The sequence below is a fragment of the Lepidothrix coronata genome, unplaced genomic scaffold, assembly GCF_001604755.1.
Source record: "Lepidothrix coronata isolate B3197 unplaced genomic scaffold, Lepidothrix_coronata-1.0 Scaffold0, whole genome shotgun sequence".
Classification (NCBI taxonomy): Eukaryota; Metazoa; Chordata; class Aves; order Passeriformes; family Pipridae; genus Lepidothrix; species Lepidothrix coronata.
In genome coordinates, this window is record NW_016690180.1 from 2,807,687 (window position 1) to 2,832,348 (window position 24,662).

Below are 24,662 nucleotides of genomic sequence, written 5' to 3' on the forward strand. Positions count from 1 at the left end.
TGTAAGAATCTACAAGACCAATTTACAAGGGACTAAGAAACGTAATGAATTTCAGTTTGAACAGGACTCTACCTTGTTAGAACTTATAATTTGAGGATTTTCTAATATTCAAAATAAATTACAATAGCTGCAGGCAGTGTGCAGGACTGTTAAAGCTATTCAGTTGCAAAGCCAAGGGATTTGATAATGTATACAGTTTTTCCCTTGAGGCCCAAAATGTAATTATGAAAAAGTTCTGAACTGAAAAATAGTCTTGTCATCTGTTTTCATGAGAGATAAAAGATCATTTTAAGGCGGAGAGGTTACATACAAGAAACAAAATTAAATTTAAAAAACCCAACATGACAACAGTACAGATGCTGAAGAATAGTAAAAGAAAATTAGATATTATAATTAGAAGGGGAAATCATTCTACCTTTACTAGACATATGCTATTAAAATATTTAATTCATCTCCTGATTAATTCACTGAATGATGTGAAGACTATTACAGAGGTGATAAATCGGTAGATTAATATGTATTCAGCAGAGATATATGAGGTAGGACTGAATTAAACCCCCTAGATCAATAGGAGACCAGTTAGACCCTTCTTACTATATTGGGTCTAGAACATAGTATCTTATTTTTACATGTGGTTTTAAATTATCATACTGTCTCAATAACTCCTAATCAGGGGAATATGATTAGAAACAGCTTTTTGGTGCAAGCAATTCTGTTATTCTAATGTTTTTTCCTGACTTCTCTGCAGAAATTCTTAGGTATACTTTGGTAAATGAGTTCTTCTTAATTCTCTACTTAAAGGTGATACTGCCCCTAACCTTCTACCAGCAGACTGTATTCCCTTACATTCCAAAAAAATACACCCATCATACTTGTCATGTGTTCGTCTTATTTCAGTTGTTCAATTCAGCTGTGTTAAATGGCTTCAAACTCTGGAATTCTAGTTTGTTCCAAAGTTTTCTGTGACAAGTCTCTCTTCCAGGAACCCAGGAAAACAATTCAATATTCATGTAATATCTTTAACATTCTTGATTATTCATATTAGGAAGCCTTTCAAATTAGAACATTTAAAATGAATGTATGAGAGTATGTGGAAAAGCTGGGAGAAACCTGTGACCAGAATCAGGCACATGGTCATGTTGCTCCCAACACTGAAAATAAAATGTGATTTTTAAATTTGGTAAGTTACAAAACTGTACTACTTGAAGAAAAATTGTTTATCAAGTAGGCACAGACTCTCCTCCGGTATAAAAAAATTGCAAAGGTCCTGCAAATTCTAATTACTTTGGCAAAAACTGGAGAAGATCTGGATCTACAATTATGCCATTTTACTGCTTAACTATAATTTGAGTTAAAATGCCTTTAAATGAAGGCAGCATAGTAATATATTACGTCTGGCCACACCTTGAAGGATGCTTGTAAATACAGTGAATCTGAGAAGGTTTAATATCTGGTGGATTTTTGTTCCTGTAGCTGTAATTTTTGGTTGAATCTATGCTGGTAAGTAATCCAAGATGAGCCACTGCACCATTTCTAAAATGCCATTTGTGAGCTATAATATAGATTGCAATCATAGTACTAAGTGTTTAGAAGAGAAATTAAGTACTTGAGGTTTGACTATCTGGAAATGGGGCAGAGAAGCTATTAGAGTCATAGAATATTAAGAGGTTTTAATGAACCTTAAAGATCAACTAGTCCCAAGTCCCCTGTCATGCACAGGGATACCTCCCACTAGACCAGGTTGCTCAAGGCCTTATCCAATCTATCTTTGAACACTGCCAGGGTTGAGGCATCCACAATCGCCCTGGGCAACTTGTTCCAGTGTCTCACCACCCTCAAAGCAAAAAATTTCTTCCTATTATCTAACCTAAATTTCCCCTCTTTTTATTTGTACCCAATACTTCTTGTCCTATCCCAAATAAACTTGACCAAATCAAAAAATAAACCTGCCCAAATAAAAAATCATAGATGGTGCAGCCTCATATTGCAGGGGACAGTCAGTGTACCAAGCTTCATGCTTGATCTATAGTGAAGAAAAGTATTCTTCTTCTTGCATTTCTTAGTGTCATGATTCCTTTTTCAGTAGCCACTTCAGACTATTTGTTACTACACAAATAGAATAATAAGAAGTTAAAAAACATGCAGAAGGAAGAAGGTACAAAAAGAAATTCATTGCAAGGAAGACAAGAATAAGAAGATACTGGAAGTCAATATCTAGGAATGGATGAAAGAAAAAGAGATGAAAAGTCAGAATAAAAGTCCTTATTGGCTTCTAGCATGGCTGCCCAAAAGTTAGTGTAAGTCGTTTTTAATGTTCTTTTGGAGTATGTCGAATGATTCCTTTTGGCTTTGGGGAGAGGAGAAGAAATGAGTATGAGATTAATGAAAGAGGATATAGATGTTTTCTATGCCACACTACTAAATGAACTGACAGTAAAATTATGATTTCACTACTGAATGTTTTAAATACTATTCAAACTATAGTAGTATCATGCAAATGCTGATTTTATTTTGGAGACGTACAAGACAAGGAATGAAAATGTGAAGTATTCACCATGGCTATTTCATAGCAGACCAGCATCCTGATAATTTATTTTTCTGGAAAAATCTGTTACATTTCATTTATCTAAAATTATATTTTATCTGAATCTCAAGCACTGCATACTGGGAAGTTTGGAAACTAGATTGGAGATAATGAGGTTCAGCTAAGACTTTGAAGAGAGGAGACAGAAGTCAGCTGGCTGTATTGAAAGCTGAGTAATGTGTTAAGAGAAATTAACATACCATTTTCTTAATGATCTGGTGTAGGATGATTTCTATTGAACAAATTCATTAGCAAAGTTCGTAAAAGTAGGAAAAATATGTTACCTCATTTTACCGTTGACACAAAGTTGGAAGATGTCATTAGTACTAAATAGTTAAAATATTTGACAGAAAGATGAGGGTGACTAAGGAATAAAGAAATAGCAATGGGATTAAAATAATCACATCAAATTCGAGGTCTGAGATGACAGTACTAGATGAGCTACTCTTTATTATCAACTCCAGCCTCGTATTGACTTTGAGTTCACTGACTAGGACAAAAGGAGGAATTTGATGTACATTAACCAATAAGTAATTATGACACAGTAATACAATTAAACTCAGAAGAGCACAAATCCCTCTCATAATACTTCATGTGAGCCCTTTTCATTTGAGATGGGGAAGTATCAAAAGGTTGAGTATTCCATAATTCTGAAGAGGAAAAAAAAAAGATAAATTATTAACATCCCTTAAAGAAGGAGTAAAGACTTGCCTTTTAAGGCAAGCAAACAAAAATCTGAAAGGAGAGAAAAAATGTTATGCACTGTAAATGACAATCCTTCACTGAATATCAGAGACAAAATTTTATGATATTTCAGTCTGGTGACATTGGTTGTACCAAGAACAGAAAATGGCGTGACATCATGCTATGCATAATTATGTGTTTTGTATGCTGCTTCTCTTTGACCTCCACTGAGGCATTTAATTCATCCAGGGAAAAGAGGACCATAGGAGAACTATACTTTATCTAAAATCTGGCACAAGTACAAGTAGGTATAAACTGACCATAAATAGACTCTTGAAAATTTGAAGAATTTTACTCACCAAAGGGCTAAATCAGTAACAGTGTTAAAATGGCCTCACTGAAGCAGAAAACCTCTTTCACTTAGAGGTAAAACTTAAAAAAGATTAATCAGTGTATTTGATTGTCATCTACGGGATCAAACTTAATAAACTTTCTAGTTTTTTACAGTAATGAATACTTGTGTACTGCTGGAATTACTTCAACAATTTTCTGTTTTCTTAGACAGTGAACTGAGATCTTAAGGTATTGGAGAATGTGCATAATCATGTAGTCAGGTGCCTTGTGGAACATGGTACCACAAAAGCCATGTCATACTGATCACTTACTGTTTCCAGTGGTAACTTGATGGGTTTTTTCTTTCCATTGAAGTGAGATGCTGGAGGTGGAGGCATATGGCATGCATACTTGACCAAAATTCCAAATATTAATGAGGTCAGAATTGCACATTGTTATCTGGAATTTACCCAATATCTGAGATTCAGATGTTTTCTTTTTTCATTTCTATGATAACATCTGTAAAAAGAATAGAAAATTGCACAAAGTCAAGACATTGAAAGAGTTTTAATAAATATAGATGGTCTAATATCTGTGATTTTATGATAACTTTTGACTAAAAAATTGCTAAAATTTAAAAAGGTTCATCAGTATTGCATTTGTCAATTCATTCAGATGTCACTGCATCATCTACATTCCTTTTGCCAATATCATAAAAACAATTTTGTAAATGGAAGGAGCTAGGCTGGGACAAGGCCTTTTCTATTCATATCTTCTACAATACAGCCATGATGACTTTAATACTCTTGACATACTAACAGTTTTCCTCATATGTAAGTCAAGGATTATAACTACCTAAGAAATAAAGAAAACACAATATTCTTGTACAATAACTGAATGAATTTTTTAAATAGGAAATGAGTGTTTGTTTTTTTCTCTGTATAATAATAAAATCACACATAGCCTGAATCATGGTATCCTTATTAGAATATTTCCAAAGCAGAAATGGAAGCAAAAGAAGGTTTAACAATGTAAAATTTTTTTGTTGAGTTCAGTAGGACTTGTTCTTTCTCCTGTAGCAATGAGATTAAGTGCCAGAAATGGTGCATACACATATCCATGTTTTGGAGAAATTCCAAAATCCACAATGACTCAGTCAGAGGTCATTTCCTAGTACAGCTTTCCACAGTGCCTTTCTGTATTCACTGCTTCTCAGATTTTCACCAGACCCAAGAATGAGGAGACAGGAATATCTAATTATATAGCACAGAACATGAAGCCATTTAGATAACTAATATTTGCACATGTATTACTTATATTTTATCTTATAAATCTAGCTTTTTGTTGGGGAAGGCTAATTTTAGTCCAGAGTTCCCATTTCCTCCTAAGTTCTACTGTTACAGTTTGATTCTTCTTTTCAGAGATTTTCTGAAAGAAAAAGTTGCATTAGGAGTCCATGTTCCACAAAAATCTAGTAAACTACTAGTACTTTCAAAGCTAGGTAAGTATTGCGTCATCTTTCTCTGTGAATTGTGAAGATGAAAAAGCACAGGGAAGATTGTGGAAAGCAAATGGCAAATGAGGAGATGAGAGCAGGACAGAGTTTTCTTCCTTTCTATGATTCCTGGACAAGTGTCTCTACAATTTTCATGTACAAGCCTATAATATCCCATAGGAACATATTAGTTTTATGAGTCAAGAGGAGGTGTTTTTTAAAAATTGGTTTAGATGCATGTTTACATTTACAGGTTTTTAGCAACAACACTGAATGCTAGTAGTTTTTGTAATTTAAAATAAGCCAATTGGAGAAAGCAGAATGATAGTAGTGTAAACCAATTACATGTAAACACGGAATTGTGTGCAGCAATATAGATTTTCAAATAACAATGAACATATAGTGATAATCTTCAAACAACAATCCTCTCTTAGAGGATAGAGCAGATGCCAGACTGAGCACTGAAGCAAAAAGAGAAAAAAATTCATTGATTACTGAAACTGATCCTGACATTGTTTTATATACAGAGCTCTCCATGGCTTTGTAATAATTCTTATCCACAGTTTTGGCATTGCTAAACTTGGCACTGAGCCCCATATCTACAAATCCCAGAACATTAAATATTTAGGTTAAAGTAAGCAAAGGACAGAGAAGCTAGTCAAACAAATCTTGCATTCGCTTGGATGAATACACTGACGGTTTGTCAGTATAGTAAACACATCGTGTTCAGCAGCATTGTGGAATTATAGTAGAATTTTCCTGATCCCTTTCACTGGTCTTTGCTCAGTGACAGAAAAACACCTTAACAAACAGTTTTGCCAGCTTTCGTATTATGTGATAGATAAGGCAAAATAAGATAGCTATTCACTAACAGATAAGGGATTTTTGAAAATGAGACAAGAGAATAGCTGCAGGTGTGATTTGGTAAGAACAGGTAGTGCAACATTCTGTGTTTGGGGGAAGATCTATAAAAACACAAAGGAAAACCGTACCTGGGACAAGTAAGGGTCTAAGCACGCTTCAGAAGTGCACAGGGGCTGTGTGATCTCTTCTAACCTGTGCTTATGATACAGCCATAAGGGAGAACCCTTCCGATTCCATAAATACCATTCCCCAGAAGGATCCTGACAAAAATAGCAGACTGCTTAGTTGAACAGGCAGATGACATTGACATAAAACCAATTAGTATGAAATTTGCAATTTTTTGGCACTCTACTATGGTGCCAAAAGAAATTATTATGGGATTACAGGCACAGAATATTTGAGAAGGGACTTTAAAAACTTCTTGTGGTGATTCCTTAAGAAAACTTGAAGCTGATGATGAATTAATATGTAAGTGGAAATAATACATGACATTGTCTAATTGTACCATATATGCATCGTGCAAAGTTAAATTACTTCAATTGTATAATAAAGTAAATATATCTTACTGAATCATTTGGAGAAAAAGCGCTCAGATTTGCAATGATATCGAGTTCTTAACATAAAAAAGCAAGGAATTAGACACAAATAACTTGAATTTTAATACTGCACCGTCACATGATGTGAGATTACTTATGCTGGACTCATTAATGAGAGTCTTAGTTCCTCCTTCTTAAAATTTATAAATTTAAAGATCCATTTTCTCTCTATATAAAATGCCACAAAATGAAAGTCAGGTGATGATTAAGCTGAGTTCTGTTTTCTGATATATACAGTGTTTCTTGTGCTGCAGAAAGAACTGCTGCATTGCAAAATGTGCTTTTTGACCACAAAATCAGTCTTGGGACCAATTACTTTTTAAAAACAACATGAATGTACTGAGAAGCAGATGAAAGGTGTATGTGGGAAAGAAACTTAATGTACATGGAAGTGAAAAAGAAATCCTGATTTGCCACTTTTGGGCATCATGATGAAATACGCTGTACAGAGTCCTTGCAATTAGCCAGGATCAAGCTGGCTGAAGAAGGAAAGCAGTATATTTATATATGTCTGGTCCTCTGTCTAACTAAATTAACCTCTCTAAAAGCATGTTTGTTAATTCAGTTTTGCAGAGTCTAACTAACCTTACTTCAGTGTCCACTCTGAAACCAGTATGTGTGCACTGCACAAAACCATGAGAAGACAACAGATGTTTGGATGGTTGTCTGAATGCCTCCGTGCTACTTCTAGAGTACAAAACATTTGCACACCCTGTGTAATTGTTTATATTGATATCCCTTCTTTGATTTTGTTAAACGTAGACAAACTGAGGAGAATGAAATCACAAATAGCTAGAATATATCTATTAATAGAGAAGGTTGAAATTGGGGAAAAGAATATAAAATAATACGAAAAACTAGAATGTAATTTGAAAGAGATTTCAGTGGGAAAAAACTGAAAGTTTTGATAACAGGAAAATGTTCACAAACTAATTTTCAGTTCATTGAACTGAGGGCTTTTCCCCCCACAAATAACAGCACGAAAAAATGATTTCAAGTGAAATCTTCCAGAAGTGTATTTGAAATTGCTTTTATGAAATTTCCCCTCATATAGGAGAGCTCAAAATTCAGCAATTCAAAAATCAGATTAATTGAAATGATAGCAAAAAAATCACTTTCCGTTCTACCCAACTATGGTTTTTGATAAGTATCAGCAAACATACTGTTTGTTTAGCCCTACTTAGGATTCATTTCTGTGAGTTAAAATCATTTAATTTTTTTCATTTGCAATTGTGCATTAAGAGTATTACTTCTGAATTCCCAAAAGTTGCTCAGAATGTGTATATCAGTGAATGCTTGGCAATGGTACAATGTATGAGAAACTGTGAATTGGCTGAGAGTAACCCTATCTAAAAATGACATTCTATGGGATAATGTAAAGAAGACAATTAAGTTTCAACATTCATAAATGTAATCATGTTGATTTTTATGTTCTGTTTACATTGCCAATTATTTGAGAGGAATTTTCATTCCTCTAAATATTGCAAATCATAATAAAATGCTGCTTGTGGGAAGCAAAGTAATCCTGTGAAAGAAGGTATTAGGCAGCCCAACCGGTCCAAAATAATATGTAGCAAACTGCTACTGGACCATATATGGGCAATGATGCAAAATGAACTCATGGGATAAGAACCTGAGAATACTTCTGGGAGCAGAAGTGATTTGGTATTTGACAGGCACTCACTATGCTGTTTGTTGACTTTGGCAATGTTTTTACAACATGTCATGCCAATAGACTTACAATGCTAATGACTTGTCTGAATGTAAAAGCACATATCACGCTGTACACTGTTATGTGAATTTATAATGACCATTTTCTAATTTCCTTTTCTATGGGGTGAAAAGAGGACACAACCTTCAACCACTAGCCTCAGCTGATCATAACAACTCATGAGTGTTTACTGGACAAACCTGACTATCAGTCAATTGATAACCTATCAGCAATGTTAATTTTTTATTTAATACTCATTTTCTCTTTGCTATTTGTCTCTTCTTCTGTCCTTCTCCTTTTTACAGTTATTTAACGAGTGGATCACCATTCTAAACAGTTATTCTGCCTTATCTGTTTTCTAGAGAGGAAGTCCATATTTTATAGGCTCGATACTGCTTTTATGAATTTAGTGATTGCCTTATCAAACTTCATGAGTAGTAAGTCAATAAACAGATGAGGTCAATAAATATACCTATGTATCTCATTGACACATTTTTGTTGCTCACTAGAATTTGATACTGGTACTGTAGGTATTGCTCAGGCTCAAAAAATGCATCTGCACCTCTGAGCTTCTATTATACTCTTGCTAAAATCTGTAACAATACTTTTTAGTCTTAATTAAATCTTGATGTTTTTACAGTTCCCAATGGCACAATCTATTGCCTATTCTGCTTAATTTAAGACAGTTTCTGTTCTTAAATTGGATTAGACTTACTTGGGAAAAAAATCTTTCCAATAACTGCAGTTTTATGCTCATTTATTCTAATAAAAGATGTGCCCATTATGATAAAAATGGCATGAGAGGACACATGAATGTTTAAAAAGATTAATTACATTGTAGCATGCAAGTCTCATTTTTATTTTACATTTTTTATAACATCTGAAAAAGCTCCATTTGTTAAAGTTGAGCCTCTTCTCAGTATATTCACTGTTAGTTTACTCTTTTTACATTCATATATAGTCATTGCTTCTTGTGGAAAATTGTGTGTAAGAAAAAATTGCAATACTTTAAAGTAAACTAAGAAAACTACTTTTGCCAAAGGACTGTAAGTATGAGTCACATGAGCAGCTCTGAAGATCTGTTTCCTGCAAGGGTAAAAAATCTCTGAACTATCCTGATTGGGATGGTGCCTGTATAAGCTCCACAATGCATGTATACAGATTTTGCCTTCTAATCAATGAGCTTACTGGCAACACAATGACACTAATAATCATTAACAATACAAATTCCAATTGCAGCTATGAGATAACAGTGGTACCAAGGCATTCTGAAAAGTATGATTCATTGTCCAAGTATCTACTTCTTGAGCGGTTGTACAGTTTAGCTGCAGTGGTCAGTTCATAGTAACAACAAGGGGCATTAAGGCAATCAAGCTCCAGCAGTCACAAGAAATCATGGAAACCAAGATGATGGTTACTCCACAATGTTTTACCCATCCCCAGAAAAAACCCAAAACAAAAAACCAAAACAAACACAAACAAAACCACCAAAACAAACAAAACCAAAACAAACAAAAAAAAATACAAACAACACACAAACCCCATGTCTCATGAGTGTGATATGGCTGAAATAAGAAAAAAATCCACCTTAGAAGTAATAATAAGCCAAAGGAAAAAAGCCTCAATATCATTCCACAGCTACTTATCTCTTCATCCATTAAAAGCAGGAAAAGAATAAAGGTTTGTTTATAACTGGAAATAAACCAAATGCTATTATGATTATGAACTATAGTTATATTATTTTTAGGTGATGTCTGACTTTCAATAAGATGTGCTTGAGTGTCCACAGTGACTCTTTTTGCATAGAACAGAATTGGAATATACTGTCATGATAAATTGACAGTATAGGAGACTTGCAAGAGCATTGATTGAAGAATAATGAATGAATTTAAAAAAAGGGTTCCAAAGGACACAGATATGTACAGCTGTAACATTAAACCTGGCTATCTCTTTCACTGCTACCACATTCCACAGGTGTGGAATAGATAAAATTATGTAGTGAGGGAGTGATGACAGGTCTGTATCTATATATCATTCCTATTGAATTGCATATGTACACCTTCTATTTATTTAGGTATTTCTGTCATTACGCTTGGATGTGTTTCAGCAAGTTAAACTTTCTAATTGACTTAATGGAAACATTCAGAAAAAAAAATAACCTGTTCTGAGAACATTTTACTTGTGCATTTGACATTTGCCTGTTTTTCTTCTTATTAAGAGTATCTGCATGAAAAACAGAGAACACAGAAGTTCATTCAGTTCCAAGATCTATTTCCCACCTATGTCAGAATCTAGTCAATATTAACTAATTGAACTTCAATGAATTTTAAGTAGATTTCATAATTACAGAAATACTCTGCTTAATGTAGAATAGAAGGTAAAACGGGCTTAAAGCCAGTTAAGTGCTCTCCTGCTCATAGGTTAAATCCCAGTATGAGTTAAAATAGCCTCAGGCTTTCTGTAGCTTGCACCAGATGGTAGAACCCCTTAGAGGCAATTATATTGGCAGGGATGACTGGAGCATGGTATGTTCCAAGCATAGTCCTTCCTGCCCCAGTACATTTCCAATAAGTATTTCCTTTGCCAGGTTATTGCAATGACAGCTTTACACTGCTCAGAGATTTCTCCCATGTGGGATAAATCCCCAGTTAGTCAGAACAGGTTTAATTCTGCTCAGAACTGCTAAAGCAATATACAGCCAACTTGGCTAAGAACAACAATTGGCCCCACATCCATAGCTAATGAATAAGCAATAGTCCAGTTCTGTATGACATCAGTTTTGTGTGTGAGTTGGGTTTTTTTAGTGATTCTATTTTTTCTCCATCCTTGTAACAGTTCATACCTACAGACTATCTGCATGGAAAAAGTGATTTCTGATACCTATCCTAAATTGCTTTTCCTGTAATTGCTATTCACACCCACTTGTGCAATTAGCACAGTTATACTGGAAAAAAACAAGTCCCCCTCCCAAAGCTTCAAGTTAGCATTCAATGCGGCATTTCAACAGGCTTCGTTCTCAGACCTTATGGATCTAAACTCTCAGCCTGCCCTCATAGCTCATAACCTTTAATCCTGACATCAATCTCAGTGCTCAGTGCAATTACTGTAGTGCTGTGTTCTGAAAACTGGCAGAGACTCAAGAGAAGTTTGTGAAAACTTGCAAGTTTCTCATCCATTTTCATTAGAAAACTGGTGAGACACAAATCTCCTTCAGATGTTCTCTGAAATTCCTCCTACTCATCAGTGAGGTATTGAATAGCATCTCTAGTCTGTGAGGTTGAAAAATCACAAAGAACTGTTCTGTTTGCATTACTGATTTCTACAGGTTGGCACAAGCCCTGCACAGATTTTCTAATTCCTTTCGGGAGTTCCTGGTAGTTATTTTTTTCTCATTAATCTAATTTCTGGTGTGCATGTATGGCTTCAACACTGAAAGTCTTAAAAGGATGCTCACCAGATTCTTGATTTTCTGTATTGAAGGTTCAGTCCGTTTCTGGATCAGAAACTCTACTGCAATAGTTACTTCAAATAGCGGACCTTTCCGAAAAGGCTTCCTGAGAAGATGATAGAAAAAGCATATTTTCTGGAAGCTGGGTTTTTTTCTCTATCTGAGCTCAGCAAGGTACATAGGTTTGGTGTCTGAAGATATTTTTGCTTTGGTCCATCAAGTGATACAGCTTGGTATTGATCTGAGGCTTTATTTCCCTGTGCATTTCATATCCTTACAGTCTAATCCTGCAACATTTCAAGAAAACACATCACACCACCTTTTTGTATTCCACTGTTTCCTGGCCTCCCTGATACATTCTGCCCAGTGCAAACATCAAGTCTTCACCTTTCTTAATGTCATGGGTCTCCACCTCATGATGAAGCACTGATTTTTTCATTTCTTTATATTCTCCAGGTTAAACATTCAGCATTGACATTCACCAGTGAAGCCAGTGTTTTCTCACTTTTGCTTTTGGATAACACCATCAGATTTTCTGTCATTTGCAGATCAGGGAAAGGACATTGAAAATGTATAATTTGCCAAGTACACAAGGTGAATATTTTGCTTTCAATAGCATAATACCAACAGTTATTGTAAACACATATATCACTTATGACTGTCTTTTACTTGTTTTTGTGATGAAATCCTAAAAACCACCCCAACCCTGCAGACAAGTAAACAATTCCAATTAGAACTGTCTAACTATAAAAAGAAATTAAACAAATAAGTTAATATTTTTAGAGTGGTGTTCTCTGATTGGTAACAAGTAGGTAAAGTAATGCACACAGTTTCTGGAAAAAACACAGTATATGAAGAATATACATATAACAACTGTTTTCTGTCTTTTTTTTTGCCTCTTTGAAAGTTAAGATCTATGAGATCTTATGTATCATTCTCAGTTTATTAGTCTATAACTTTATGATATTTTAGCAGCTGGGTACACTGGAATTCAATAATGCTGTAATTTATATTGACAACCTTTTCATTCCTAAGTCTCATTTTTATTGTACCTGTATCTTGTACAAATTGCCACACAAGATCCTATTAGATGAGACAGCTAGATTGTTTGACATATGAAAAATATTAAGTGTTGATATTTTGATAAAGGTCAATCCATACAGTTTCATAGGAAATTCCTAGTATGTATTTCTCAGATTTCAGACCTTTAAGACCTTTTTTGAAGAAAAAAAATTTAAAAATCAAGGACCAGATTTGAAAACAACTTGAAAGTAGGGTGTTTGTTACGATTCCAACACACATTACAAGATTGTAGGGTGAATAAATCATCCCAAATCATATTTTATAAATTTCTCAATCATAACTACCATAAACATTTTTCAGTGTCCAAACACATTCTTGTCAATAAACCTTTAAACCATAAAACCGTAAGGGGAGACATGGTTTTGGGACATAACTCTTGGTCACTGGTGATGATCACTGTTTGGGAACCACCATTCTACAACATATATTATTTTATTATTCACAAGCACTAAAAAAATTTCATAGACTGTGTTACTAAGATAAACACAAGCTCATTAAATATTTTAAACAAAAATATGGCATTAGCAAGCATAAATAAAACCTTGTAGATTTTATTTACTACATTATCTTGATCTCTCTTTTCTGTTACTGTTTCTATTTCTGTAAAGGTGAAATCCTTAAAAACAGTGAACACCTAAAAGCAGAGTTTTATCTGTGCAAAGGTTGACAGGTTTTTGTATTGAGGGAAAGCAGGGGTCTTGCATTATTAATTTTTTTCTTTTGAAAAACAATCTTGCATGATAGATGCATCAATGATAAGGGCATTTCCTAGGTGTGAATTATAGTTTCCAATTACAAAAACACTGATATTTCAAGATCATGGAGAAAGGATACAGTGTATAATATAGGTAGACTGGCTACAGGGTAAATCGTACAAGGTAACTGAATTTTTATTTCTGTAACTGATGATTGGTTGTATATTTGCAAGTTCCATGTTTAATCAATAAATATTTGCAAGTGTAGTAACACTTGTCATAAATCTCCCCATTACACTGTTTGCTCTGTTCCCTAAAGAGCCCATTAAAAAAAATTGAAAAAATACTCAGATATTTTATGCTAAAATTAAATGAACATTTTTACGTACCTACAAAGGTGTTTGCATACTGAGTTTTTTCTTCTTTGAGGTGAACAACTTAATCTTTTCCTTCTCTCCCAATATTATAGCTTTTTTTCCTTCCTTAAAGTTTTCTTTTAACCCAAATCCTTCATAATTATAAGATATATCCTGAACATAAGATTAGTGCCACAGAGAGTATTAATCCTGGTTTCTATTCTGACTCAACTTTCTGACTTCCTTTTGTCTCCTTTAAAGACTACTTTTCTCCTGTTATACAATTTCTACAGCGCTTATTTGTTTTATTTCTCTAAAATATTTTTTCCAATTCTCTCTTCCTGCTAGAAGGGACATAGATGAAGTGGGTCAGTGCTAAAGAGTTGTGATAGTATCTTGTTATCATTAGAGATGCATTTTCTTTCTCAGCCATATTTTTTTTTTTTTGTGTAACCCACTTAAGGATCAAATTACAACATAAGCAACACAGCAATTTTTACTAGGAGGCATTTACCACACAGGCATTTAGAGACCAGTACAGTCAACCACAAACCAGGTTTCAAGTTTTAAATAGAGCCTAGTTCCACTTAAAAGCACATTTTTGGACTGTGGTTTTCAAAGAAAAAGCATATCAGCAGCTTTCTGTTCTGATTTTTAAGTGATATGCTGCTTGGGATCAACCTTTGACTCACTAGTGGCAAGTGTAGAAATTGTGAGAACTTAACCTTCCATAGGTTCTTGTAGACTTATCAAACTGCTTCAGAAAACATACATATTCTCCTCTAGTCCAAAGCTGACGTGTAAAACTAGGGAAAGCAAATGAGCAATCAAACAGGAAAAATGGCACGATGATCAGTGTGCAAAAGTACACACAAATGTTTATACTATTTTTTTTTCAAATCTGACAAAGTGCACGTACAATTGTTTTTGTATTTAACTGGTTGACTGCATTTACGAGTATTTCCCACACCATCCCATGACTTTTTTGGCTGTCATAAAAAAATCCTATTCCTGCTCTGTAAAGCAGCCCATGGAGATGAAAAATGGGAAGTTTACACCAATGTGTAGAGCTTGTGGTTAAGAATCAGCAGTTCCTGTACATAACATTTTATACTGGATGGTGAGGCAGTGAGAAAATACTGTCAATTAAGAAGGACGTTTGACATTAGGCCTTTCTGCAAGCCCTTGACCAGCAGGCAGGAGAAAGTTATCTAAAAATGAGAGCTTAAAAAAAATATTTATAAAGTATAACCATTTTGACAGTAGAAATGTTCAAACTTCAACTTAGTAAGGACAACACATTAAGTTTCTTAATCTGTAAGCAAACAGTCAGTTTAGGCAAACGTATTTACAGTAGCAACCTCTTGGACTAGTGTTAGCCTGTTGGGGAATGCTTCAGTTCCCTCAGTCTTTCCATCCTCTTAGTCAGTATTTCCTTGATTTAAAAATGTCAGAAATTCCTGTTGATTTGTTTATGTTTGGATATATCTTCCTTGCTATTGAAACAGCTATATTAGCTTAATTATCTGTTTAGCCGGCAAATGTTTGTTGTTGTTGCATCAGCTTTTCTACTGGGCTTCAGGAGAAAAGAAGGTTCACACACCAAGAAATTTGCCCTGTCCCTCTTAGGAAAAAGATCTGAAAATTCTCTGCAGCCTCATTCTCTTATAAATTCATCCTTGCTCTTTGCATTTGCCTTTTTTTGGCCCACAAAAAGGTTTTAGATGTGGATGTGACTGCTTCAAATTAAGAGACCTGAAGTTAGGTGTCTACACACAGCTGATTGTGTTTTCTCTGAACACTCCCTATAGTCATCCCAGAACTATTCAATATATCCAGGTCCTAGAACTGTTCACTCCACCAGTGGAGCTTGCAGAGTGGTTCAACTCACCCTCAAATGCATTTCAGCTTCCTCAGAGCAGCTCAGGTCTCTTATGACATGCGTCTTCTCTCACTTTGTCAACAGCAAAAATCAGTGAGGCCAATCTGCATCAGGATTTGCATGGTGTTCACACTGGTGGAAACGCAATGAATCTCAGGTCAGCTTGCTCACCTACTATATCTCACCTATTGCTAACTGGCTTATTGAGGGTGGAATAGGATAAAAGGAGACAATTCCTCCCCTGAGCAACACTTAATACAAGGAAAAATCTATATTATTGTTAACGTCTAAAAACTAATTACTTTTAAGCTTACGATGGAGGCCAATACTAAGTTGAAGCAAAAAAAGAGGACACTCAATTTATCAGATGTAGAATTATATACTCTGCACCACAAGATTGTTTTCCCATGGAGAAAGTTTTGCATGGCTGCATATGTTAAAGGGAGCTCCTGGCACTATAGAACCACACAGCTGCTCATTCAGTCCTCCACCTCCTGGGCAATCCCCTTAATGGGATGGGCAGGAGAATCAGAAAGAAAAAGTAAAACTCATGGGTTGAGATAAGAAAAATTTAATAACTGAAACAAAGAAGACATACTAATAATGCTAATAATAAATAATAAAAAAAAGAGAGAGATATGAACAAAACCTGAGAAACAAGTGATGCAAAATACAAACACTCACCACCTTCTAAATGATACCCAGTCTGCCCATGAGCATGATCAGCAACTCCCAGCCAGCTTTTGTCTATGGAGGTGTTCAAGAAATGACTGGACACAGCACTTAGTTCTGTGGTTTAGTTGACAGGGTGGTGATCAGTCAGTCAAAGATTGGACTCGATGCTCTTCGAGGTTTTTTTCCATCTTAAATGATTCTGTGAAAGCTTAAAATAGACTTATTAATACTTTAATATAGAGACTGTGCAGGTGTGAGGCTTAATTATAAAATATGTTGGTTCTGATTGAACAAACTACATGAGTAAATCCAACTTTGGATACAGAACAGTGAAAGTTATATTAAAAAGTCATTGTATTTGAAAACTGGAACAAGACAGTATAGTTAAAAAGTGATTGGATTAAATTAGCTTTGAGATTACAAGACTTTAAGCAGAATTTAGTAAGTGAATATTAGCATGTGTATTTTGTTATAATCCCCTCCTATCTTTTTTCATTTTTATTTACTTTAGATGTCAATGAAATAAGACACGTAAAAGACTCCTACACCAATTTGCACCATTGCAATTTGGCTCTGCTAAAGCTTATAAATTGTTCTCCTGTGCCTCAAACACTGCTGAATCAAAGCTGAAGCCATCACATGGGCTACAATAAACTCTTAGTTCTTCTAACTTGTTTTCATCAATGATATTTTGTTTCCTACAGCTGTGTGTCACAGAAAATATGCAGCTGTCTTTTACAGAGTTGCAAGTATTACTAATGTAAATGGTTAGCACTGTCCTCAAGGCATCAGAAGAACAATCAATGAAGTCCAGGGAGTTCTGTCTTCTATAAACAAGTGTTTAATACTTCAAGACTACTAAATGAGACTGTGCAAGACTATGAATAATTGTACCTGAGGGCTTATGCAGTTTTAAAGACTGAGAAATGTGTATGCTATCACAATACCTTCTATCTTCAGATAGCTCTTGGCTCTACTGCAAGCCTTTCATGAATATTCTACAGCACACGTCTTGTTTTCTATTGCTCTGTGTGAAATCTTTTGTTTTGATTCTCTGTACTTCCTTTCGTGCTGATAAAGTGTTATGAGTGCATGAAATACTTCCCAAGTGACTAACATAATATGCCCAATGCCAGTGAAGCTTTGAGCAAGCGCATCCCTTTTGCTGAATGCAAAAAGGGAGATATCAGTAACAGCATTATAAGCCACACATTTTAACAAAAATAATATAGTAGCAATGCATCAGCCTAGCAGGAATTGCAAATAAACCATTAGAGTTAGGAACTCAAGAGCCATGCACAAAAGATTAAATTTATTCATACTGTTTTTTTTTCTGTCTTTTTTATTTATTATATATCATCAAAATTACATGCAATATCTTAGTCACATTTCTGGGATACGTCTGCCAATTATTTTTTAGGCAAATTCTTCGGACTTCATGTAGATAAGAACTTCTATTGAAGGAAAAATAAGCATTTACCTGAGTAAAACCTTCTACACTTGTTCTTATTAGACACATTTCAGCTGTCCTTAGAGACATTTCTCATTACCCAACAGATCACTTGAGCAGACATGTAGGCAGATGTGAAAACACCATCCAATATGCATGCAAGCCCACTGTAGACAGTTGCATCAACAACCACTGGGACACATCACACCAGTACCTCAGTTTATTTAGGATACCTTCCATTAACTCTATTGGATCAGATTTGGTCAAATAACTTCTAACTTGCATGCATGAAACACTTGTGAAGGGAATTCTGTAAATGCATAAGTTCTGGGTTCCTCTTAAAAATTCAGTTGGTTCACTCTGGCCTTTAGACTTGATTTATCATGCATATAAATGCTTTTACGTGTGCATATGGTGAATTTTTTGTGCCTGTGTGTGAGAGGCCTAGGCAAATATACCCTAAGGAATTCTTTACACACTGCTGATGCAGTATCAAAGTATAATTATGTATTATAACATACTTTAGGTGATGTTTAAGACCAAGGGCAGTGAAGCTAGTGAAAGGACTAGAGAACAAGTCTTACGAAGGGTGGCTGAGGGAGCTGGGTGTGTTTAGCCTGAAGAGAAAGAGACTCAGAGGGGACCCTATTATCTACAACCTGAAAGGAGGTTGTAGAAAGCTTGGTGTCTCTTCTCTGATGTAACAAGAGACAGGACCAGACAAAATGGCCTCATATTGTTTCAGGGGAGGTATAGATTAGATATTAGAAAAAATTTTTTGCTGAAAGGGTGATCGGGCATTGGAACAAAGATCTCAGGGAAGTGGTGGAATAACTATCCCTGTAAGTACTAAAAAATGGGTAGATGAGGCACTTGGGGATATGGTTTAGTGGTGAAGATGGCAGAATTACATTAATGGTTGGTCTTGATGATCTTAGAGGTCTTTTCCAGTCTTAATGACTCTGTGATTCTATGATTCTATGTTGCTACCACTGGTGACAGTCGATGCTACATAATGACTAAAATGGAGATACTCTGATTTACAAAAGATATAGTTATTGTCAATTATTGTCTCAGAACTACAGCTCTGAGAAATTTCTTTATGAATAACCGCTGCTTATTTTCCAAGCAACGGTCATTTTATTAAATCCAGCTTCTCCATTTCAGAATCCATTTCTGTGCAATTGAAGAACTTCTTCACTGCCACAACTATGTGTATTTGTCTGAATTTAATGTCTACTTTAAAACAAAGTAGGACTCCAGCTAAAACTAACTGTAGGTATGGGCATACAAAATCTGCTAGAGTGGACTCACACTAAAATAATAATAGCAAAAACTACAATAATAATGAAAATAAAATACAGGGATCACTTGACCGTGTATGACACTCTAAAAACAACTCATGAAAACCTGACTAATAAGTGCAATTTGTTATTAGGGACCACGTTCCAGGATACTAAAACTCAGCTCACTTTTCTCTGATGACAGGAGTTTATTTGATTTTATTTATTTTAGTGACAACTCTCTATATTCTCTCTGTATCTGCATTTAATAGTTTTTGTATGCATGCAGCTCATATTTTCAGAATGTTTCGGAAAAAAAGAGTAGACATTACAGACAATTGTGCGACATGCGAATAATTTCAATATTCTTTTCAGATCAAGTCTGCCAGACAGATGACCCTGGAAACAACAGTGTTGACTAAAAATTCAGATACTCAAATGATACAGAAAGAGAAGCAAACAAATTATGATTGTCAAAAAGGGGCTCAGGAACATTTCATGCACCAACAACCACAAGGTTAAGAATGAACCAGTAAGTGCAGGACAGCAATACTGATGTGTGCAAGGATTCCAAGTTTTTTGTGTTTTATTTTAACAATGATTTCCATCAAGAACAAGACTGAAAACTAGAAATAATTCTAATTCATATTTAGGTACTATTTTCTGAAATGCTCAGATGCTGCAGCCAGAGTTCTACCACTGCCTTCTACAGCAGGGTATAACAAGCACTGTAACCTTTAGCTTTTGCAGGGAGAAATGAAAGCCCCAAGCAACCCCTAAAAAAACCCAACAACAGCAACAACAAAACCCACACAAAACCCCCCAAACAAACAAACACCTAGCCCCAACACGCACACCCACAAAAACAGCGATAGGAAATGAATCCATGATTATTGATGACACTCAGCTCAAATCTGGATTTTTAAGCGATTCAAAGTCTCACTGCATTACTTGAGGAGAGTGGTTCTCAGGGAATGATTAAGCTTTATGGAGCTGCTCTCCAGAGCCACTCACAACATGCAACTTCCTTCTGGGAGCCAAGTCACCAGGAGAATGGCATAATAAATGAAAAGGCTGAAGAAAAGAATGCAGCCATATTTCAGGAATTATCAAGCAGATAAGGAGACATTTGTCTTTGAAGGACCTGGATAAGTTCTTCCCATGCTTACATTAACAGAGTTCCTCATGCATTTCTGACCCAGAGAGCTGACAGCACGCACTCAGCAAGTTCCAATATCTCCAAGCCATGCCAGGTCTTCCTCCTTGAATCTAAAATGTTAAAAGCAACTTTAAGAGAGGGGTTTGGAAATATCACAGGTGTTACTAATCAAATGAGTCCTTCAAACCAATGCTGTTCCTGACAGCTGTTGAATATTAAATGAGGCTAGAGACAGATGTGACCAAGAGCCTGAAGCCTTGCGCTTCTAAACGGTGCTGGAGGAAGAGAGTTTCTGGCCACTGAAGTAGTCAAGCAGTACCTGACAAGCCATTCATTAAAATGGAACGGTCTATTTATGTCTCTCCTTGTTTCAAGGTTACCACATAAATCAATTTACAAAACCTGGGACCTTTAGGAAGATGAGTAGAGCAATTTGATATAGAAAAATAGCAAGTTGTAAGAATTGCTTGAAAAAATAAAATAAATAAACAACTCTGAAATATAAGAATAATCATCACGTAATTGACATACCCAAAGTACATGAGGGTTCAATAATGAAGTTTTAATAAATTGTTATTAAACGTGTCTACAAACAGTCTGTTCTTAGACCATACTGAGCATTTCTTTTAGAGGAAAAATGTTCTTGAGAAATCTGTAGCAGGAAAATACTAATAAGTTACAACAAATATAAATCTACTGTGAACTTTGAAGAGCAACTGAGCTCCACAGAACAAGACAGTGCTCACAGCTACTACACAGAACTTTGATGTACTTTTCTCAGTAGCTGTAATTGTTTTCTTAGGTGGGTCCTCATAGAAGAAGTGTGTTACAGTTCTGTAGTGCAAAAGTAAAATATATTTATCCCAACATTTGTGGCCAAAAGCTACATTAAATATGGTCAATTGCATTCATTCAGGAAAAGGAAAAAAAAAAGAGAATATGGCAAGCCAGTTTTCTACAGAACAATGAAGTTCTTGTGCCTACAGGCTACATGGAACATAAATTTCAGCAGAGTGAGAAAACTGGACTTTAAAAAGTACATTTATTTTCTCAAAACACCTGACAGTTACCTGTAATCCACCTACTTTGCTAAAAATCCAGTTGATGACAGCCTTGAAATAGTTAGTATTTTTTAAGTGCCATAGATATAGTTGGTTAAAACTATTATTAACAAGCCTACTAATGTGTTTATAAATTAAATAGCATTGGGTGTTGATGGAATGGTATTTTGCATCTGAACAAAAACTTGTAGTAAACCTGAAGGACTTCAGACTGAATAAGTAATATTCAGTAGATGTTCTGTAAGGTGCATGTTTGGTTTTTTGAGTTCATTTTGTTTGACTTTATGAACTATATCTTCCAGGCAGCTGCCTTAACTTTGAGTTTCTACACAGATAGTAAACTTCTGTTCTCCCAACTAGGGCTACACGATCATACCCGAGGTTGTGTCACCAGCATCTTCCATCATAGATCCAAGGTAGGGCAATATATGTTCTCTCTCAACACTAAAACAATGAGTTGGCTGAATATCAAATCAATCATTTACTTGAGCTAGTTTGTTTAAACATTAGTGCTTGTGGGTGATCTTTTCAGTTTGCTTGGGCTATGTATGTCTTTTGGATGTGAAAGATTGTTCTGGAAATCAGGCAAAAAGTGTCTCATTCATGAGAATGCAGGCATTTTTCTTTTCTTTTTTTCCCTTTCTGGTAGACCACTTCTAACCCAAATATCCTGAAATGCATTTAAAGTAACAACGATTAAATTTAGCAAGACTTGAAGCTTTAAAACTATGGATTCAGTGTAGGTAAAGGTGGAGGTGGTTGTTTGTTGTATGTCAGGACTAGGGACTGAAAGAAAACCTGTGCAGCACTGAGAGGAAAGAAGTTTTGTAATTTTGGGACTGCTGAGGGCTGTATATCATCAATGTCTATAATAAACATAAGTAGATGGAGTAGCAGCCTGTCAGACAAATACATGCAATAAATGACAATATAAGGTCATTAAAGAGTCATCTAGGTCTAGCACTGATATAGCAAAGAGGTTTTAATCAAGATCAAGCCAAACCATATTAACTCTTTCCTAGACAGCAGGTAAAATTACTGTCCTACAATCTTTCTTCTAAACATATTCAATGTTAATGTAAACAAGGCTGTAACATAAACATCTTTTTCTGAATGGCTAGGATGTAATCCAAATATTTATCCAAAATACACACATGAAAGTGTACAACATATTTCTAAGTATATATATATATATATATAATATATATATATAAGATGAGCTAAATATATTGCCTGTTCTTAAAACCACAGAAATACACACAAAGTTAGCTGATTTAGATTTTTATGAGAAAACTGTTTACTTTAGAGTCTAAGCAACTTAGCCAAGCCAAAAATCTGCATCCAATTTAAAAAGCAAATAGCACACCAAATATATCATTAGCTGAAGAAGCATTCTAGCTGCTCAACCAAGTTAAAAAATAACCTCTTCAAATTTGAAACAAAAACATATTCATATATGAGTGTTATACAGAAAACACCCATCACACGAATCATACCAGATAAACCATTATACAGCCCTCAGAGGTCCCAGTCTGCATAGCTAAATTAAAGCAGGGATTTAAATATGCTGAAAACCTGTTCCAGTTAGTCGGATTTGGACAGATTAATTCAGATGCAAACAGCTTTTCATACCACTTGCAAGGAAAACTTATAGTAACCAATTATATTTCAAAGTGTTATAAAATATATATGGTGCGACTAAAATATCAGCAAAATAAAATAAAAATAAACCAAGTCTTCCTCTCAACCTGTAAACACAAAAGCCCTTCATTTTGGCTTTATATCTTTTAAAAGTCTAGTCTTTTCAGGTCGATTTTTTTTTTTTCCCCCCAGAGTAACTGTGTTATCCTGCATATGGATGGAATGCTGCAGTCATTAGGCTGTAGGATAGATTTCAGGTACCAACTTTGTTTGAGATAATTTCTCTTGTGTCTTAGAAACTTCCCAATTAATGTGTCCTGGAAAATAATGTATTTCAGAAAACTTACTGCTTATTGGTATTCCAAACAGCTCTGTTATGATGGCATACTAGCGAAAAACACCCCTGGATCAAGGATCAAACACAAGGATGAAAAGCTTTACTACAGCCCACCTGGTTTTATTACCAAAATATTCTCTATTCAAAAAAGAAAAAAAAAAAAAACACCATTGTCACCTGAAAACATTTTAGATTATATGAGAAGACCAAAAACTGACAAAAAGACAAATTCCTCAGAATCCGTCTTGATTCCACCTTTGCCAGGCATACAGCTATTGAATATCAAAGTCAAATCAATATCAAAATTAACTGTATTATTCCAATACTCAGTTAGCATGCTAGCTGTATTATGCATAAATTGATTAGAATGATCCTTATACACCATTCACAATTGTTTGAAAATATTATGTTTCCACTTCAGACTAGTTACTGAGACTCCCACCTCTTTTTATGTTGCCAGTCAATACACTAGTCTTTTTTAAACAGAAATATCTTTAATAAATACAAGCAAGTACTGCCATTTCTGCAGAGCCAGCTAGCGTATAAATATCTGTACTTACAAAACCCAGTAATTTCCTAAACATTTGAGTACACATAAACCTGTAAGCATTTGCAAAACAAATTAAAATGGATGCAGAAATGTTTGATCAGCACAACATTAGATTTTTACAAATGCTCACAGACACTTCGTTTTGCTATTGTTACCTACATTTCTGTGCATTACATTGCCAAATGGTCACATTAGTTGTCTCTGAAGCAGTTTTCAGAGACAATATGGGGAAGCTATAATTACAGCTATGTCAAAGGGATGAAAAGCAAATGAAACAGAAACAGGAAGGGATATTTCCTTAGATGCTATTATTTCTCATAGGGATAATGATCACATGCTGATATACATAAAAGGTCAAATATTTTGGGTTTTGAACACTACTAATGTACTGAAATAAGGTATTAGTTCAGCTGGTTAAAGCAGGATGCTAATAATGCCAAGGTAATGGGTTCAATCCCTATACAGGATATTCTCTTGGGAGTTGGACTTGATGATCCTTGTTGATCCCTTCCAACTCAGAATATTCTCTGTGTGATATGTCAGCCGTTCAAGTAGCTTACATGTATTTATAGTAAATCAAAATTTCATCTTGATTTCCGTTCCTTTCCCCACAAATTATACATTCTCCAAATCAGCTGCTTATTACCACAAATAAAAAGGAATAAACTGTAGCAATATGAACACAGTAACGTCAGGTTTAGTTTTGCAAGTGGCATTGCATTTTCATTCTTGTTAATACTGGGGTTTAGATAATGCTCTATCTTGGTGCTTTAAT

The 24,662-nt window shown here is 35.0% G+C and overlaps 1 long non-coding RNA gene across 3 annotated transcripts; it reads right to left on the reverse strand.

The window, feature by feature from the left end:
* Positions 1-1,837: 1,837 nt before the first annotated feature.
* Positions 1,838-20,409, reverse strand: LOC108492449. 3 transcript variants are annotated; one of them, XR_001873109.1, is made up of 6 exons: positions 20,309-20,409; positions 16,416-16,614; positions 15,741-15,863; positions 6,089-6,220; positions 3,934-4,120; positions 1,838-3,234 (listed from the first exon to the last, which is right to left on the reverse strand). It is a non-coding gene; the product is annotated as an uncharacterized LOC108492449 (long non-coding RNA). The 3 variants fall into 3 exon arrangements; XR_001873112.1 differs by having other exon boundaries at positions 16,416-16,605; positions 20,309-20,403; XR_001873111.1 differs by lacking the exon at positions 6,089-6,220.
* Positions 20,410-24,662: the final 4,253 nt, after the last annotated feature.